Here is a 19547-nt window from a genome sequence, read left to right as displayed (position 1 = left end):
AAACATAAAGGGGTAGGTTGAATGAAGTCTTCATTTTCCTTCTACATACTTAAGGGATTTTGACTTTTTTAAGTAACAGACATGAATAAATATAACCTTCTAATAGAAATTTAAGAGAATTATTTCCTTCTATTTATAAACATTGGAGAAGGCAATGGCACCCCACTCCAGTACTCTTACCTGGAAAATCCCATGGATGGAGGAGCCTGGAAGGCTGCAGTCCATAGGTCGCTGCGGGTCGGACAGGACTGAGCGACTTCACTTTCGCTTTTCACTTTCATGCATTGGAGAAGGAAATGGCAACCCACTCCAGTGTTCTTGCCTTCAGAATCCCAGGGATGGGGAAGCCTGGTGGGCTGCCATCTATGGGGTCGCACAGAGTCGGACACGACTGAAGTGACTTAGCAAAAAAAATAGCAATTTATAAACATATTAAATGCAATTAATGACATCATTTATGAATGATATTTTTTATTTTTCTATATAATTATTTATACCCATATGTGTACAGTCAAAAAAAGCCCAGTACAACTTCAGCATAACAAGGAAAGATACTTTTCTTGGAGAAATTTTGCCATCTTGTGGTGTATAAAAATAATATTATGCTTAAAATATTCACACATATCTTCAACAAGAAGCACTATCCTTTAGCCAGGCTCTGCTGCCCTAGTTACTTATAGAATCCATACCCTTCCAGGTGTCCATAATCTAGAATCCTAACTTTGTAGCATTTATTATGCTGAATAATATACATATATTTGCAGTTGTATATTTCCCTGTCTCTTCTCTAAACCTCAAAGCCCCAAGAACACTGGGTGATTCTTGACCTGAGTCAGATATGACTGAGCACCCATGCAAGAAGTAAAACACAATGTTTTGATACACACATATATATAGTGCAATGAGTACTATTGCCAAGCTAATTAACACAGCCATCTTCTCACATCATCATCGTGCATGTGTGTGTGTGTGTTGAGATCACCTGAGATCTACTCTCTTAGCAACGTTTCAGCATAATATGATTATTAGCTATGATCACCATGCAGCACTTTGGATTACTCAAACTTATTCATCATACATAATTGAAACTTCACACACTTTGACCAACATCTCCGTTTCCCACACCTCCCTGTCCCTGATGACCACTACTCTACTCACTATTTCTATGAATCTGACTTTTTTAGATTTCACATGTAAGTGGGATCATGCAGTATTTGTCTTTTTATGCCTGGCTTATTTGCTTAAGATAATGTCCTCCAGGGGCTTACCAGGTGGCACTAGTGATAAAGAATCCACTTGCAATACAGGAGAAACAAGAGGTGCGGGTTCAATCTCTGGGTCGGGAAGAACCCCTGAAGGAGGAAATGGCAATCCACTTCAGTATTCTTGCCTGGGAAATCTCATAGACAGAAGAGCCTGGTGGGCTACAGTTGATGGGGTCACAATGAATTGGACACAATTGTGCTCAGACTAAGCACAATATCCTCCAGATTCACCCATATTGTTGCAAAATACAGGATTTCCTTCATTTTAAAATTATATGTATGTATATAGATATATCACTATTTCTTTATGCATTCATTCATCAATGGACATTTAGAATATCGAATGTACTGATTTCATTTTCTTTGGATGCACATTCAGAAATGAAATTACTGAATCATATGGTAGTTCTGTTTTTAGAGAAACCTCCAAACTTTGTTCCATAAAGCCTATGACAATTTTCCTTCCCCAAAATGCATGAGGGTCCTTTTTCTCTACATCTTTGACTACACTTGTTATCTTTTGTCTTTCTGACAATAGTCATTCCAACAAGTATGAGTTGATACCTCATTATGGTTTTAATTTGCACTTTCCTGATGACTAGTGATGTGGAGTATATTTTTATATACCTATTGGTCATTTGTATTTCTTCCTTGGGAAAAAAAATGCCTATTCAAGTCCTTTGCCCATTTTTTAAATCAACTTCTTTGATATTCTTTACTACTAGGGTGTTTTGAATATATATAAGAATGCATTCTTTTCTTGGGGAGTGAGCCTGTATATATGTTTTCATGTTGTAACCAGGGTCATTAGCTATTTTATTCATTATCTTTCCTTTTCTCTTCTTTCCCTAATCCTTGAAAAAAACATAATAACATTTTATTTTTTTTTTCCACAAAAATTTCTGGGCACAGAAATCAGCATCATGATCTCTCAGCTTCACTAAAGATGAGGAAAGAAAACTTAGAGTTTTCAGGAAAGCTTATGCCTGTGCTGTTTTTCTCTCTCCATGACTCCAACGATGGTGACTATGGCTAATCATTCTCTAAAGATTTAATTCACAAATCCGACTTCAGTGTCGTGGCATGGAAGTAATGGAAAGGAGAAATAATTTTTAATAATTAGAGATCTTCAGAATCAGTCTACTTAGTGAGACATAAGTGTTAATGCCAATCTTGTAAAAGTGGCTTTAGTGGTTCTCAACAGCATCTTTACTGGGAATATTCCAGACAGCATTTTCTATTGACATTTTCACATCATTGTGTCCAAAGTTATTTTTAGAGAGAAAGATTGTTTCAATTTACAGAATCTAACTGCAAATATTATTTCAGTGAAATGAAATTGGCTCCTCAGCGATCAATGCAAAGAAATAGAGGAAAACAACAGAATGGGAAAAACTAGAGATCTCCTCAAGAAAATTAGAGATACCAAGGGAACATTTCATACAAAGATGGGCTTGATAAGGACAAAAATGGTATGGGCTTAATAGAAGAAGAAGATATTAAGAAGAGGTGGCAAGAATACACAAAAGAACTGTACAAAAAAGATCTTCACGAACAAGATAATCACAATGGTGTGATCACTGACCTAGAGCCAGACATCCTGGAATGTGAAGTCAAGTGGGCCTTAGAAAGCATCACTACGAACAAAGCTAGTGGAGGTGATGGAATTCCAGGTTAGCTATTTCAAATCCTGAAAGATGATGCTGTCAAAGTGCTGCACTCACTATGCCAGCAAATTTGGAAAACTCAGCAGTGGCCACAGGACTGGAAAAGGTCAGTTTTCATTCCAATCCCAAAGAAAAGCAATGCCAAAGAATGCTCAAACTACTGCACAATTGCACTCATCTCACACGCTAGTAAAGTAATGCTCAAAATTCTCAAAGCCAGGCTTCAGCGATATGTGAACCGTGAACTTCCAGATGTTCAATCTGGTTTTAGAAAAGGCAGAGGAACCAAAGATCAAATTGACAACATCTGCTGGATCATCAAAAAAGCAGGAGAGTTCCAGAAAAACATCTCTTTCTGCCTTATTGACTATGCCAAAGCCTTTGACTGTGTGGATCACAATAAACTGTGGGAAGTTCTGAAAGAGATGGGAATACCAGACCACTTGACCTGCCTCTTGAGAAACCTATATGCAAGTCAGGAAGCAACAGTTAGAACTGGACATGAAACAACAGACTGGTTCCAAATAGGAAAAGAAGTATGTCAAGGCTGTATATTGTTATCCTGGTTATTTAACTTCTATGCAGAGCACATCATGAGAAACTCTGGGCTGGAAGAAGCACAAGCTGGAATCAAGACTGCCAGGAGAAATATCAATAACCTCAGATATGCAAATGACACCACCCTTACGGCAGAAAGTGAAGAGGAACTAAAAAGCCTCTTGACGAAAGTGAAACAGGAGAGTGAAAAAGTTGGCTTAAAGCTCAACATTCAGAAAACTAAGATTATGGCATATGTTCCCATCCCTTCATGGGAAATAGATGAGGAAACAGTGGAAACAGTGGCAGACTTTATTTTTTTGTGCTCTAAAATCACTGCAGATGGTGATTGCAGCGATCAAATTAAAATATGCTTACTCCTTGGAAGGAAAGCTATGACCAACCTAGATAGCATATTCAAAAGCAGAGACATTACTTTGCCAACAAAGGTCCATCTAGTCAAGGCTATGGTTTTTCCAGTAGTTATGTATGGATGTGAGAGTTGGACTGTGAAGAAAGCTGAGCACCGAAGAATTGATGCTTTTGAACTGTGGTGTTTGAGAAGACTCTTGAGAGTCCCTTGGACTGCAAAGATATCCAACCAGTCTATTTTAAAGGAGATTAGTCCTGGGTGTTCTTTGGAAGGAATGATGCTAAAGCTGAAACTCCAGTACTTTGGCGAAGTGTTGACTCATTGGAAAAACTCTGATGCTGTGAGGGATTGGGGGCAGGAGGAGAAGGGGACAACAGAGAATGAGATGGCTGGATGGCATCACCGACTTGATGGACGTGAATTTGAGTGAACTCTGGGGGTTGGTGATGGACAGGGAGGCCTGGCGTGCTGCAATTCATGGGGTCTCAAAGAATCGGACATGACTGAGCGACTGAACTGAACTGAACCTTCTTAAATTTGGGGAAAAATAATTAGCTATCACTAACCTGGATCAATTTGTTGTGGATTCTTCACTTTTTAGTTTAAACCCAGACCTTACTTTCTTCCCACCAGGCATTTACTTCACAGCTGCAAATATACTGCAAAATAACAAAGAGGACTGTGGAATTTTATGTTTCTAGACAACTCTCCCATTTTCTGGAGTTACTCAAAAAACAAGCTGTTTTAGTTAGGAAACTTTGATAACTTTCAGATTTAATTAACACACTTTCTATTATATTAGGCTTATTATGAGATTATACATGCATCTTCAAAACATATATTATTCAAATAATGCATCAAATTATTCAAATTTGATTCTTCCAATTAAGAAAATCTTGTATATGAAATTGTAGAATGTATGTGAAAGTGTTAGTCACTTAGTTGTTTTCGACTCTTTGCGACCCCATGCATTGTAGCCCACAAAGCTCCTCTATCCATGGAATTCTCCAGACAAGAATACTGGAGTGGGTTGCCATTTACTTCTCCAGGGGATCTTCCCAACCCATGGATTGAACTCATTTTATTCTTGATTTAAGCCCTTCTTCTAACTCATACTAGCCTTGGGAGCAGTGTCTCCCAAACAGACCATCACCTTGTTCACACATGGCTCTGTGGCTGCTATTGACTTCAAGGTCTTTGTTTGTAATTCTTTCTTCATTGACTCTCGAGAAATGTTTAAATAGACTTTCAAAAAAGCTCAGGGTTTGGTAATACATTGACCTCTCAAGTCCTGAGAGGATTATTGGCCCTGTAGGAATCTTTTCTGAAGCATCAGCCAAGGACTCTTTTTTGCTCCTGTTTGACTCCCACAAACAACATTAGAGACCAGCTTTAGAAATGCAGTTGAACTTTCATTAAACATATGCTTCTGCCTATGTACTTCTCTGGTGGCTCAGGCGGTAAAGAGTCTGCCTGCAATGCAGGAGACCTTGTTTGATCTCTGGTCTGGAAGATCCCCTGGAGGAGGGAATGGCTATCCACTCCAGTATTCTTGCCTGGAGAATCCCACGGACAGAGGAGCCTGGTGGGCAACAGTCTATGAGGTCACAAAGAGTCAGACATCACACACACACACACACACACACACACACACACACTCACACTATTGGCTATAGTTTAAGATGAAACTTAGGTAAGGTAAGTGAAAATCTTGATATTAGGATTTGTTGCTCATTTTGATGTAGGTGACCCTGCCAAAGTATATACGAGGTGGTTTTAGGCATAGGGCAGAGTTCAGAAAATGGATTTCTCTCTGAAAACACGAGTGTTTGATATAATATGGTTACCCTGAGAGTAGAAATGCCAGTCTTTAAAATTATGGGCCAGATTACCCTTGGACATTGTGACATGTTTATTAGTGACTCACAGAGGAGACTTAAATAGCAGGTTCCCAGCTCCCAGACATCGAGTAATTTAAAAGTCATAAACATATAAACTATCTCTGGGATGAGAACCTAGGTGACAGAATCTCATGGTGTGTTATAGAGCTTGTAGCCCTGCCACACACAGAGAGAACCCCAGGAATATGTAGCGATTCTACTGCTCTCTATGCTTTCTCAGGGTAGCCTTTGAAAAGACTCATGCTCAGCCAAGCACTCTTGTATAAAGACATCCAGAGGGAAAGAATAGAAACACTAGAGAAAGGACGCTCCACTACAGTCTTCTCTCCCTGAGCTTCAAGGTGATGAAGAGCTGGCTGGACCTTTGCACAGAATCATCTTTCTTTCTCACCTACCTTTAACTTTAAACCAAACTGATGCATTCGTGGTGTTCAGAGCAGAGAAGGAAGCAATGCTTTCAGTTCTGTTCTCAATGGTTACGATGTGGCTTCTGTTAGCAGCCACCCTCACTTTCAGTCTGTCCCACTCCTCTGATATTTTTGATTGTCATAAAATACATATAAAATGAAGTTTACCATTTTAAGTACACACTTGAGTGGCATTAAATGCATTCACATTGTTGTGCAAACACCTCACCAACCATCTTCATAGTTTTTCACTTTCTTAGACTGAAACTCTGTATTCATTAAATAATTATTTCTCATTCCTCCCTCCCCCCATTATTATATAACTTTTTTTAAAATGAGGATCCAGGTGTCAATATATCATAATCTGTTTGTGAGAATAGAGGTTTGCTTCCTACTCTATGATGGGGAATCTTGAGGACATTGAGTAGACAATTATGCTTATATGTGGAAATGACTGAGAAAATCACACTCAGCCAATTATTTTGTAGAATGCTGCTGCTGCTGCTAAGTTGCTTTAGTCGTTTCCGACTCTGTGCGACCCCAGAGACAGCACCCCACCAGGCTCCCCCATCTCTGGGATTCTCCAGGCAAGAACACTGGAGTGGGTTGCCATTTCCTTCTCCAATGCATGAAAGTGAAAAATGAAGGTGAAGTCGCTCAATTGTGTCCGACTCCTAGCGACCCTGTGGACTGCAGCCTACCAGGCTTCCCCGCCCATGGGATTTGCCAGGCAAGAGTACTGGAGTGGGTTGCCATTGCCTTCTCCACTTTGTAGAATATACATGTACAAAAATAAAAAATGCTGTAAGTAGGAAAGCTTTGCTTGTGTTTCCTCTTTTTCAGACTCTGTTGTGGAATTGATTGCAACCTTGCCAGGAATCATCTGGAGTGATGTATTTCACTGGGCATTTTGAGTTCAGGATGTTCCTCTACCTAAGGAATTGATCAGGAGTAGGAATGGTTATACTCCCTACCCACAGAACAATGCACTGTTGAGAGACTGTCTTTGAGGAAAATGTCAGAGTCCTTGGGAATTTAGAGAAACACTTATAAGTAGAACATGGATTCTATCAGCTTGACTGGTTGGCTGGGGTTTTGTCCTGGGAAGAGGATGCCAGCAGACACAGGATGACTGACCCATAGTGGGAACTTCCTAGCAATGACACAGAATAATAATTCTGATTGATCATTGATTTTGAGAAGACAAGAAGGAAACTGCTTTTGTAATCATTCCTTTTTTTTTCCTTCTGGGACAGAATCCCTTAGGTTTATCAAGACCCAGAGACAGTCTGAGAGATAGTGAGGGACAGGGAGGCCAGGCGTACTTCAAGTCAGTCCGTGGGGTCTCAAAGAGGGGGACATGACTTGGTGACTGAACAACAACAAGGACACTTTGAGTGTGATCTGATAGTTGATAGAATGGTGAAATCATGCAAAGTGATGGTGCATTCAATAGGAAGAGCTGGTATCCTGATTTATAGAAGGAAGGATGTATTGGAAAGGGAAATAAGCTAATAATGAGAATTTGGTGGGAGAGGTAAGAGTAGGGGTGAGGTTAGGAATAACTGAGAAAGGACTTAAATGATCACATAGATTGGAGCCAAAAGTACTTTTTCCTTGTTTTGACCCCAGATTACATGTGAATGGCGGTTCAGTTAGAGCATAAAGATTAATGACCAAAGGTTAAAATTTTTATAGTTAACAAACTGAGATTTCTAAGAGAGAAGGTAGTTGCATGCAGAACACACATAGCTACATTAAAACTAATGTAAAGTAATTAACCTCCAATTAAAATAGATAAATTTATATTAAAAAAACTAAATAGGAATGCTTGCATATATATTAATAGCTTGCAATAGAGGGTAAAAGGGGATATAGATGTAATTATTGATGAGGAGGGTTGAGATTGAGAAATTCTATTTTGGTCCCAGTGTTTACTGAGAAGTAGGGAGTATAGCATCCATCCTGAGATACATGGAAATTTTGTGGGGATAAAGTTTATAGGAAATCAGTGAAAATTTAGAACATATACTAAAAAGAATATGTGGGAAGAGAAACTGTTTGGAACAGCCAGAACATTTGCTCAAGAAGTTTTGAAGAGGTAGTTCACATTAGAGTTTAATTTTTTGTTGTCACTCCTGGTTAATAATGGGCTCCTCAGGTGGCTCAGTGGTAAAGAATCTGCCTGCCAATGCAGGAGCTGCAGGAGACTTAGGTTAGATCCCTGGGTTGGGAAGATCCCCTGGAGGAAGAAATGGCCATCCACTTAAGTAGTCTTACCTGGAAAAATCCCACTGACAGAGGAGCCTGGAGGGCTACAGTCAGCCCATGGGGTCACAAATATTCAGACACGACTGACTGACTGAGCAGCAATAGTTAATAATTTTCTTCAAGATTGCCTTATATCTCAGGTAGAGGGAAAGACATAATTGTGTATGAACTTGTGGTTTAGATACTTCAGTTACTGTAATGCATTACACTGAAGCAAAAATGCTTTATTTAGACTTGGTTTTGCAAAGATTGCCATTTATTCATTCTGCATTTTGAGAACAAAGATAACTGCAAAAGTAATGGAAACCTTTTCTCTCCTATTTATAAGTCTTTTAAAAGATGAAATGAGTCAATGTAACTAGTCAGGATAGGATCATTTTGCTGTGGCAACAAATGAATGGTGAATTCTCAGTAGCTTAACACTTCAAGAACACTTCTGTGTTCTTAACACAGAACATTCATGTTCTGTCCAGGCCTAGTTCACTGAGAGATAGTTGCTCCTCTAGGACAGCCCTCTTCCAGATAGCTACTGGTTGACACAGCTTGCTTCACTGTGTGGAAGCCCTGCCATCTTAGTGTGTGTCTTCCAGGCTTGCTGCAGCAGGAAAAAATAAACTGAAATAGTCCTGGCGAGGAACATACTGACTTCTCAATGTTTCAGCCTAACTGTGACACACATCATTTCCTGTTTAAAAGCAAAGGGGCTGGAAAATATGGTAGTAACATATGGATTCTTAGTGATCAGCAAATGGATTGGTAACATTTGAAAAAAAAATCTCCCATTTCTGGGGTTTCCCAGGTGATGCCATGGTAAAGAGTCCACCTGCCAACCCAGGAGACACAAGAGATGTGGGTTCAATCACTAGGTCAGGAATATCCCCTAGAGAAGGGAATGGCAATCCACTCCAGTATTCGGGACTGGAAAATCCCATGGACAGAGAAGTCTGGTGGTCTGTAGTCCATGAAGTCACAGAGTCAGACATGACTGAGCATCTCCCATTTAGAATAAATTACTTACTAAACCATTGCGGAGAAGGCAATGGCACCCCATTCCAGTACTCTTGCCTGGAAAATCCCATGGACGGAGGAGCCTGGTAGGCTGCAGTCCATGGGGCCGCTAAGAGCAGGACACGACTGAGTGACTTCACTTTCACTTTTCACTTTCATGCATTGGAGAAGGAAATGGCAACCCACTCCAGCGTTCTTGCCTGGAGAATCCCAGGGATGGGAAGCCTGGTGGGCTGCCGTCTATGGGGTCACACAGAGTCGGACACGACTGAAGCGACTTAGCAGCAGCAGCAGCATGGAGTCACCTGGGTTAATTCAAGTCCTTCTGAAGGTAGAAGTAACTTTGATGGATTTGCAAGACTTGAGTCCTGGCCCCAATTTGGATCCCTTTCTTTTATTGGGGTTGTTTCCTTTAAACTTGCACTGTGTCTATATCTCAAATGATTTTTCCATCTCATTGGTTTACAATTGGTCTAAAATTTTCCATTCAAATTTGAATGTGCACGATTTCTGACTTGACTACTTACCTATCACCAGCTTAATTTTTGTTTGTACCGGATACTTTTCTATCCATTATCTAAAGCACAAATCAGTCCCCCCAAAACTATTTGGATATCTTTTACAAAAACAGTGCTCCACAAAACTCTACCTGGGAAATTGTGTGCAAGATAGCTCTACAGTTGTGCCTGGAAGAATTTTATATCCCTTCTTGGCTTTAGATATAGAAAATAATTCATTTTGATAAGAGCCCAGATTACACTGTAAAATGTGCTCCTGGAATTGTGCAGCACTTGGTACTAATTTTGGAATGAGTTCTGCCTTTATGTCACTCTCATTTCTCAAAACTCATTCATTTCTCATTGGTCATTATCTCTCACAAAAATAGCTCTACCTTACCTATAGTACTAAAACTATTCATTAAAAAAATATGTAGTTGTTAGAACTTATTGTTTATTTAAATACTGTGTTGTTAGGACTTACTTTAATTATTTGGCCTATGGGTTATACATTCTATATCTGAAGCTTTACAGAGAATTGTTCTACTGAAAAAGTAACTCAAAGTTTTTCCAGCCTCTGTGATTCTTTGAGTTGATTAACAGTGCCCCTTTGAGGGCTTCCCTGGTGGTCCAGCGGTTAAGAATCCACCTGCCATTGCAGGGGATATGGGTTCAGTCTGTGATCCAGGAAGATCCCACATGCTGAGAAGCAACTAAACCTGTGTGCCACAACTACAAAAGCCCATGCACCATGACTACTGAAGCCATGACACTTAGAGCCCATTCTCTGAAATTAGAGAAGCAGAACCTCAAGTAGAAGGAAGCCCTCTCTCACTGCTACCAGAAAAAGCCCGTGTTCAGCAACGAAGACTCAGTGTAGCAAAAAAAAAAAAAAAAAAAAAAAAAAAAAAAAAAAAAACCTTAAAAAATAAAATTGGAAAGTAACTTTTTTAAAAAACAACGTACCCTTGATTAGTATTAATTTACAGAAGCAAAGAATTTTCAATTGAAGAGCTTTAGTCATTATTTAATCAAATCTTGATATTTTATGAAAGATGAACCATTAAAGATTCCAGAAAGCAAGGGGGTAAGATAATGTACTTAAAGTCACATATTTTAACTTCAAAATCATTATTCTTTCTATTAGTCACTCTTGTCCTTAACATATGAATAGATTTTGTTTTATCTTCTCTACTCACAAAAATTGTTACCCAAGGTTACTCTTTGGTTCCAGAGCTTCTTCATGGCATTTTTCACCTCTGAGTTCCTGAGGGTGTAGATTAAAGGGTTTAATATGGGTGTTACCATGGTATAAAACACAGCAACCACCTTATCAATAGGTGATTGTGGGCCGAAGTTACACGAATATACAGGGTACAAAGGGACCACTACAGTAACAGGGACCACTACAGTAACATGGGAAGTTCAAGTGGAGACAGCTTTCTGCTGTTCTGCAGTGTTGCTGTGTGTCCTTAGAGAGCAAAGGATGAGCACATAGGAGGTGATAAGAATAGAAAAGATGAGCATACATATCAGCCCACTGTTGGCAGCAACAAAAAGACCAGAGATGTGAGTGTCAGTGCAGGAGAGTTTCAGCAGACGAAAATGGTCACAGATGAAATGGTCAATGACGTTGGGGCCACAGAAGGGCAACCAGACTATAAAAAGAATTTGAATTAGCACAGGAAGAAATCCTCCGGCCCAGGCCATGGCCACCAGGAGGCCACGCACTTGCCTGTTCTATGTGATGGCATACTGCAGGGGCTTGCAGATAGCCACAAAGCAGTCATAGGCCATCACTGTGAGCAAGAGGATCTCAACTCCCCCAAAGAAATACTCTTCAAAGAGCTGAGTCATACACCCACCGAGGGAGATGGCTTTCTTTTGAGCAAGTAAGTCAAACATCATTTTGGGGGCCATGGTAGAAGAGCAGCAGCAGTCTATGAAGGACAAGAAAGACAGGAAAAAATACATGGGGGAACCTAAGGCTCTGCTAGTGGTGACTGTCACAGTGATGAGTAGGTTGCCTGCCACAGTGAGAAAGTAGATGAGGGTAAACAGAGCAAATAAGAGTTTTTGTACATCTGGGTTCTGTGTCAGGCCAAGCAGGAGGAATTTCGTCACATTGTTCATTTGCTCCATGAATCCAGTCTGGCGTTCAGATAACTGATTTCTCTGAGAATAGCACAGGTATCACAATTGTGAGGATCCATTTCGACCAATCTCAGTAAGTTTTCTCAGAATTATTTTTTATAAAACTGATAAAAACATCAAGTAGATAAACCCAAGACTTAAAGTTGGGCCATATTATTATTAACCACAAAATGAACACCTGTCTCTCTCTCTCTCACACACCCCTGCTCACCCACATACGAATATACACATTCGTATACACAAACACAGCTTTATCACTGTTGACATTCCAGTCATCTTTTTATAATTATACACTGATGGATATTCCCCCCAAAATGCCCATATATTTTTTCCTGTAGGAAAAGAGGAATAAAAAGAGGACCCATACGAAGGAGTAGAGACTTGAGTTCATGAGAATTTATTCCCTTATTGCTCTTCTCTAGACACTTGTGCTGATGAGGTTAAGCTACAGAATTTATTATTCATACTTTTAACTTGTTTCAGGGTGAATATAAAACATTAGGTAAACTCAACTTAAAATAAGGGATAATATAGTTACACTTCAAAATAAAACTGAACTGAATGAATGTTTAAGGCTCCAATAAGATATAATTTCTTTACCTAAGGTATACTTCCTAACTTAAGGTATAACTGAGGGCTTTCATGGTGGCTCAGATGGTAAAGAATCTGCCTGCAATGCAGGAGACCCTGGTTCAATGTCTGGCTAGGGAAGATTCCTGGAGAAAGAAATGGCAACACACTCCAGTATTCCTGCCTGGAGAATCCCAAGGATAGAGGAACCTGGCAGGCTACAGTCCATGGAGTCACAAAGAGTTGGACGACTGAGCAGCTGCACTTTCACTTTCAAGGTACAACTGGCATTTAGATTTGTGAACTTATGTTACATTCAAGTAAAACTTTCTAAGAATACCATCACACAAGAAATAAAAAGAAGAATATTTTGAAAAGGATAAAATATCATGATATAATGCAATATCCTACAGATTTATTTGAAACATTATGATTCACTCCTTGGAGAATTTCTATCATGTTTAAGTTTCAGAGGAATTTTGCAAATCAAGCTCGGTTTAGGGAAGACTATGAAAAATTCTCTAGATCTCTTTAGAAAATTGGTACTTTTAAGGTAAGAAAACTAAAGCATTATAATTTGTTTAACAGAGTGTGTTCTATACAGTCAGGTATTTTTAAATTCTGTTTTCACTAATTAGCAGCTATGTGACGTTATATACAGACTTTAGTCTTACTGCACCTAAACTTTTTCATATACAAATTAGGAAAAATAATAGATGGTATGGGAGAATTGAAGAATATTATTATTACATAGGTCAAAATGCTACACTAAAAGTAAAATGCATAACTTTACACATATTCCCAATTTTTGATCAAAGTATAAAAGTGAAAAAGCACACATATCATTATTCTTACCCTTGAAATTGTTGATTGCTGGGATCCAGCCCTGGTGGATCCAGGGAATTTGAAGTGGGGACGGCATTGGCAAACTGGATACAATAACCTTAATTAAATATTAATTAGAGGTATAAGGAGTAGTGGAATAAGGATAGCTCAGTAGGAAAATTCAGTGGAGAAAAGAGGCTGAATAACTTGGTTTATGTAGAAAGCTAATAAAATTCCAAGATAAGGAATTTGTGTCACCTACGTAGGCCGCAGGTGTCTTCCCGTTCTCCCGAAGGAGAGGAGACACTAAGGCCTCCCCGGTCGGATCTTAGAAGCCCAGGCAAAATTTGTAGGCTTGACGAGCCTCCACGTTCCAGATGGGAATTCAGCCAGAAGGTGAGAGAAAGAACAACATGGGGAGACCAAGCTTTGGTGAACAAGGCCTGCACTTTATTTTCCAAAGTAGTTTTCATACCTTAAGTTGTGCATAGAGGATAATGGGGGAAGGGGTAGAGTCATGAAAGGACAGCAGTCCTTGATCCCTATTGAAGCCAGGCTTTCAAACTTATCATATGGAATAGTTTAGGTGATTTACATCATCTTCTGGCCAGGAGGCCTGTTAACATTTTATGACCCTTTCTTCAGAAAACTTATTTTTCTCTAAAGGTGATTATTCTAAAGTTAGGCGCCACCCTCTGAAAGCATTAGATAAAGTTGCATTCCTATAGGGCAAAGGTGTGGTGGGCTATAACAAGAAAAGAATTAAGTCCAAGGTTACAAACATTAAAGCTACTACTTACATTCCTATACACAAATTATATTAATCAATACACTCCCAGGGACACAGTAGGTAAGGGATATGGGAACTTAGCAGCAAACATTGGCCAACAAGTGAAAAACCCTTCACCAATACAATTTCTAATCAATCTTTTAACTGCTCAAAGGAATCTGTATTCAGACAGTTTAGAACATCTCGTGCCTTTCACGGTTGGCAGGCTGTGAACAATCACATGTGGCCGGAAGAACCTGTTTAGTCAGGCTAGAGGACTTCCAAAGGAGTTTGTAGGTTGAAACACACTTGTCACACCCAGGAACTTTATTAACTGGGGCTGTAAGTTAACTCTTTTTCAGAGAGAGGTGGTGGGGGACAGCCCCCCTGTAAAGTCAGAGGTGTAGGTGAGAGCACAAAGCAGTAAAGTAGGCAGACTCTGGTTTTGGGGGTAGATGCTCGAGAATTTCCAGGGGGACTCCTGAGGCTCGATCCCGCCTTTGCATATGCCGAGCCTCCTTCCTCATGACCTTTGCCATGGGCGGAGTTCCTCACGCTGGCTTGCAGCAGTTGATTATTATAGTTAGTATTTAGAAAGAACACAAAGAGAGAAAATAAGTGAATTAAGTACTCAACTCATGACGTTAAAAAAGCAACTAATTATATTCATAAAAAGTTGACTGCAGAAATAAATATATTAAATAATAGAAAACTAGTAGGCTTGATAAATTAATTCAAAGGTTTTTTAGAGTTTTAGAAATATGAATGAAATAAATGAGCACAGACAAGCTCAATAAGAGGCAAGTATGGTCAAACTGTGAGGGGTGGTATGGGGAGGAAGGTAGAGGGTTCAGGATGGGGAACACGTGTATACCTGTGGTGGATTCATGTTGATATATGGCAAAACTAATACAATATTGTAAACTTAAAAAATAAAATAAAATTTAATTAAAAAAAGAAAATTTGAAGAAATATTATGTATAGTTCATAAAAGATTTTTTAACAACTGAATAGGCATTTTTTCCAATAAAGCCTGTCTTCTTATGCCATCACCAAATAAAATAAATAGAAAAAGAGATAGAGAAAAAAGGGTAGCCTGCATCAATGACTTACAGTAAAACAGATTTCTTCAAAAACAGAAAATCAAATGAACAAATGTATATCTAATCTCTAGGTGGGAAAGAGCATTTTAAGCAAAATTCAATAGTATAAAAACCAGGACAAAGCTAACAGATTCAACTGCATAAAGGTATAGAACACATTGGAAAACTATTTGCAGCAAGTATGGTAGATAACTATTATCACAGAAGTAGTTTTTACAAAAAAGTCCTATCTACACAATTATAAAAATTAGCAAAACTCTTTAATAAAAAGAAAATTCTTAGAAAAAACATTAGACGCCTAAAAAAATCCCTATTTCATAAGTCATCAAGGAAATATAATTTAAAAACAGTGAAATATTTTAAACTGGAAAATGAGCAAAGATTTATGACAGTTATATTACTCAGTACTTTACTGATATAAAATATTATGGAAAAAATTTTGACTTTGTATAATAAGAATTTTATAACTGATCATGCCCCTTGATCCAGTACTCCTTATGCTTGGGAATCTATTCTTTATAAAGATTATGGGCAAAAATTGTGCATACAGGCTATATTTCATATTTTGTATGACAAAGTGAAAACAATCCAAATATGTACATAAAAAGGAAGAATTAAGCAAATTATGGTTATGAAACATCAGGTGAACATTGAGGTTATTTACAAGAAAAATTAATGGTGTGAAAAATTCTTCCAACATTATATTGAGTGGAAAACACAAGATATTAAACAGCTTTTTAATTATGATCTAAATGGTCCAAAATGACATATAAACATAGAAAATCACCTGAAAGAAATGCTCTAAAGACTAGTAATGCTTATTTGGATTATGATTTTAAGATAAATTTTGTGTTCTTTTAAAAGTTTTCTGATCTGAATTTTCTACAAAGAGAATATATTACCTTTTTAATAAAAAAATAATTTAATAAAAGAGATAATATTCTGTGTGATTCCTTTTCTCAATATGTTGGTCATTATTCATACAAATCTGTGACAGTAGAAATGGATGTTTAAGCCTAACTCACCTGTAATTTGAATACCCTAGTATGGATGGTTGTCATCACTGATTCAATGGACATGAATTTGGGCAATCTCTGGGAGATGATGAAGGACAGAGAAGACTGGCGTGCTGCAGTCCATGGGGTCTCAAGGAGTTGGACATAGGGACTGAACAGCAACAACAAAGTATCACCTTGAGAAAACATGATAAAGAAATTGCAAGTTGTGCTTACCTCTCTGGATGCATTTGAGAAATAAGTAACATGCTCATTTCATAACAAGGCATTACTTGTAGAGCATAATTGGCTTGGAGGTAGTGATCGTTGACCTATCAATAACTGCTGCTTTAAAGGTTTATTCATTTTTTATCTTAAGTGTAAATTTCCTTTTCTTTACATAATTATTTGAAAACGATTGCTGAAAGAGAATTCGTAAATAATGCTGAGATCATGGACTGGGTTTTAGGCTTGCTTTATTGGCTCATACCATCATGTGAGTATGAGCCATTGTCACATGTGAACCTTTGCATCTACATGTTAATGGTGAACATAACCCTGCTTCCTGTAGGTGTTAACTCCAGGGTCCTTTCTAACCACTTTAAGAGATAATAAGGATTGTTTTCCTTTTAGTGCCTCAGCATGGTATACTCTTGCCTGGACAATCCCAGGGACGGAGGAGCCTGGTAGGCTGCAGTCCATGGGGTCATGAAGAGTCGGACACGACTGAGCGACTTCACTTTCACTTTTCACTTTCATGCATTGGAGAAGGAAATGGCAACCCACTCCAGCGTTCTTGCCTGGAGAATCCCAGAGATGGGGGAGCCTGGTGGGCTGCCATCTATGGGGTCGCACAGAGTCGGACATGACTGAAGCGACTTAGCAAGCAAGCAATCATGTGAGTAAGGCACACACATCTCAGCTCAGACAACAAATTTCTTGAGTTAGAGGCCTTTCAAAGCCTTAGGCTTTAAAAGAAAGTGATGGGAAAAAACCTAACCATTGGAGGAAATTATCATTTATGTTATCTTATTATACATTTGTCAGTTTTTTTTGTACCCAAAGTATGTTAACAAGAGCCACTTGGTCTGAGATCTATTCTGACTTAAAGCCCTGGAAATAGCAAACTGTTAAAGTAGAAAAGTTAGGAATTGCAAGCACCATAAAATCAGCAACAAATAAAAGTTGATTTGAACTAACTAACTTCAGCTAACTTCAGCAATTCCCTGAAGTTAGCTCTTTCAAATCTTTTTCTTACTAAACTTTTGCTCAGCCTACAGATATCTTCTTTTGTTCCTGAAAGTCTGGATCCAAACGTGTTGGAGACTCAAAACCACACACTTTCTGTGATCCAGGGATGGTCTTCCGGGGTTCATCTTTATCAACACTTTCCAGTGTCGTTACAGGGAAATATTTAAATACGTATTACTCAAGTGCAAGGAGTTAGAGAGTCTCTGATCTCTCAACTCCCAGAGGATGAGAACTAGCAGCTTCAACTAAGATGGCAGCCAAACCAGTTTATCCATTCTCTCTTGTGGCCATGGCACCTGTGATCAAGGAGATGAGGGAGGGGCATCTGGGCTGGGCTTGCAGCCCCTCTATGACTGTGTTTAGAAAATGATCTTGGACTCTGGGACCCAAGGCACAGAAGGTCCTAGACATGGGATAATGGATGCATGACCTCCCTAGTGTTTATAAAACAGCCTGATTCATACATGTCTCACAGAGTTATAGGGGGGATTGAGGAAGAGAACATGTCGAAAAATCTGTCTCTGAAGAACTGCTATTCTACTTCTAATGCCCTGTAGATAAAGGCATATAGGCTAGAGTGTCTCAGACAGTAAAGAATTCACCTGCAATGCAGAGGATCTGGGTTCAGTCCTTGGGTTAAGAAGGTGCCCTGGAGAAGGGAATAGCAACCCAATCCAGTATTCTCTCTTGGAGAATTCCATGGACAGAGGAGCCTAAGGGGCTACAGTCTTTGGGATTGCAAAGAGTCAGACACGACTGAGCAACTGCCAGGCTAGAGAAACTGCTTTTAGTCACAGAATAGTGAATCATGAATAACTGTAAGAGTTTTGCTGCCTCTTCTGTTTTCTAACTATGTGATCTTGGGCAAGTTCCTCAGAGTCTTTCTTTATACCTGAGTTCTAACACTTGTAAAAAGAGGGTGATAGGAGTAGCTGTTACGGGATATTGTGGGGTTTCTATGAGTGAGCACATGTAAAGTGCTTACAACTGTGCTTGGCATAAAGCAAAAGCTCACTGTTGTCTTTCATCACTTTCTGTATAGGAAACCAGAGCACATGGCTTGACTGATTCAAGTTTCTGGAAAGAATTGTCTCAACTCACGTACATGGCTTCTTTATTCTTATGGTTGGTAAAATCTGGGCAAATACAGAAATTAAGAGAGAAGGAAGGTTAAGTTTTAAAGTATTGAATACTGATTCATAAGTCACTATAGTTCAGAAATCTATGGATGTTCAGCTTTCTTTCACTAAAAAATCTGACAGTGTAGTTGAGTCCTAGAAAGATTGTAGGAGATACAGGAAATGTGGATGCAATGAGAACTAATAGATAATGAGCACTCTGTATTTACATTACTCTGCTAAGTGTGGTATTTTGTCTAATTCTCACATACTCCATGTGGGATATATTAATCCTACTTTATGTAAATGAAAATTGATGTTTACTGTGAGCATCTTTTGAGATCAAAAAGGTAACAATAAGTAGACCTTGGATAGAAATACAAGCTGGTCTAATTTCTAAGCTTGACCTCTAACAATTATGTTATTGTAGGGCAGTGGGCACTGATTCTGTGATGTGTTTTTTGCACTGGGATTGGTAGAGGAAGAGGTGCTGATTCAGACCAACTGTGCATTATTTCACCAGTGGCAAGGAATACATATTCTTCACACAGACCCCCTGTGTAGCACTGACCAGAAAGGACCATTGAGAAAAGAGAATATTTCTCATCTCCCTTTCCACATTTGGCCCCCATCTGGAATATCTTCCTAAGCACTTTCTTGGGAGTTTTCATTCTATAAATTTCCTGATGTTTTCAGAGTAGAATGGAAGTCTGAGCAGATGTTCAGACCTAGGACCAGGGATATTCTCTATATGAATGGAACATGGTGGAGTCCTAGAGAAATAATATACCAAAGACATGAACCTGGGTATTGATGATCAGTTCTATTTACTATAG

The 19547-nt window shown here is 38.9% G+C and overlaps 1 pseudogene; it reads right to left on the bottom strand.

Annotated features, from left to right (window-relative positions):
• Positions 1 to 11117: 11117 nt before the first annotated feature.
• On the bottom strand, positions 11118 to 12139 carry LOC129635772 (olfactory receptor 4C5-like; annotated as a pseudogene).
• Between the last annotated feature and the right edge of the window lie 7408 nt (positions 12140 to 19547).

The sequence above is a fragment of the Bubalus kerabau genome, chromosome 21 (genome assembly GCF_029407905.1).
Source record: "Bubalus kerabau isolate K-KA32 ecotype Philippines breed swamp buffalo chromosome 21, PCC_UOA_SB_1v2, whole genome shotgun sequence".
In the NCBI taxonomy this organism is placed as follows: domain Eukaryota; kingdom Metazoa; phylum Chordata; class Mammalia; order Artiodactyla; family Bovidae; genus Bubalus; species Bubalus kerabau.
The sequence above is the reverse complement of the archived record's forward strand: the minus strand, read 5'-3'. Positions and strand labels throughout refer to the sequence as shown.